The 1088-nt window shown below is 32.6% G+C and overlaps 1 protein-coding gene across 1 annotated transcript in view; it reads right to left on the reverse strand.

The window, feature by feature from the left end:
- Positions 1 to 1088, reverse strand: part of PPP3CA (protein phosphatase 3 catalytic subunit alpha) — a 145646-nt gene that overhangs the window by 55651 nt on the left and 88907 nt on the right. The gene's annotated exons all lie outside the window — the stretch shown is intronic.

A 1088-nucleotide genomic window follows, 5' to 3' on the forward strand; every position in this document is an offset into this window, starting at 1 on the left:
ATATATAACCAGAGAGTGCTTAAGGTGTGTGAACTGGGGGGAAGAAAACACAGGCCATTATATAACAGCACTAGGTAAGCGTCCACTCGCAGAGAAATCCAGTTTTTATAAGTCCACATTTAAACACAAAGTAAACAGAAGCATAAATATGAGAACGAATCTGAAATATAAACTTCAAGTTTCACAAATATGGTACCATTTATATCTGTATGTACGTGTGTGTGTAGCAGATATAAACGAGTTAGCAAATGGAAGAGACGTATACTAAGAAATTAAGTTATCAATTTACCTAACATGGATACATTAAGCCGATTGTATCATTCAAAATCTAAACAGAATTATGGATATTCACAGGTTCTAATACTTGTATTTTAAATGTAATTAGCAGAACCGTATTTTAGACTTATTTATCATGACTTAATACAAATCCAAAATACAATCATTATGTTTGCTTTTTAAGAATGTCTCAAACTCAAAGAACTTCATTATAAGTACAATTCAAATGACGAATTAAAGTTGGAAAACTCTGTACATTAATGAGATAAAAGGGACAGCAAACCAATACTTTTAAACAAACTACAAACATCTGCTAGAAGCTCAACTAAATATACTATAGGCAATATTCCTCAATTATAAAAATAGCACTACAGAAAGATATTTCAGTAGTATATGTCAGTAAAATACTTGGCTATAAAAGCAAAGATGAATAGTTTCCGTGCTACACATTTTGTATAAATTCCTTGATTAATGGGGGAAAATATTAATAAGATGGAATATAGAGATTGTAAAAAAGATTCAGTTATTTGACAGAAATAGATCTGCAACTGAAAATAATCTTTGGTGTATACAACAATTTTGGGTGAGTGTGAGTGTGTTTTTTAAGAGAAGAAATATCCATGAGAGAAAGAGGTGATATGAATGAGTCCTCCACTTCCTGGCTGTCCCACATCCATTCAATACATAAAATGTGGAACTCATGCACAAGAATTATTTCTTACAAACTAGAGAAGAGGGCCCAGAGTCTGTATATGAAAACGTGCCCTCATGGCACCTAGGATCAGAAGGTGACTGACATGTGTCTTCAAAGG

This window comes from Otolemur garnettii, unplaced genomic scaffold (assembly GCF_000181295.1).
Source record: "Otolemur garnettii isolate 467f Iridium unplaced genomic scaffold, OtoGar3 scaffold00103, whole genome shotgun sequence".
Classification (NCBI taxonomy): domain Eukaryota; kingdom Metazoa; phylum Chordata; class Mammalia; order Primates; family Galagidae; genus Otolemur; species Otolemur garnettii.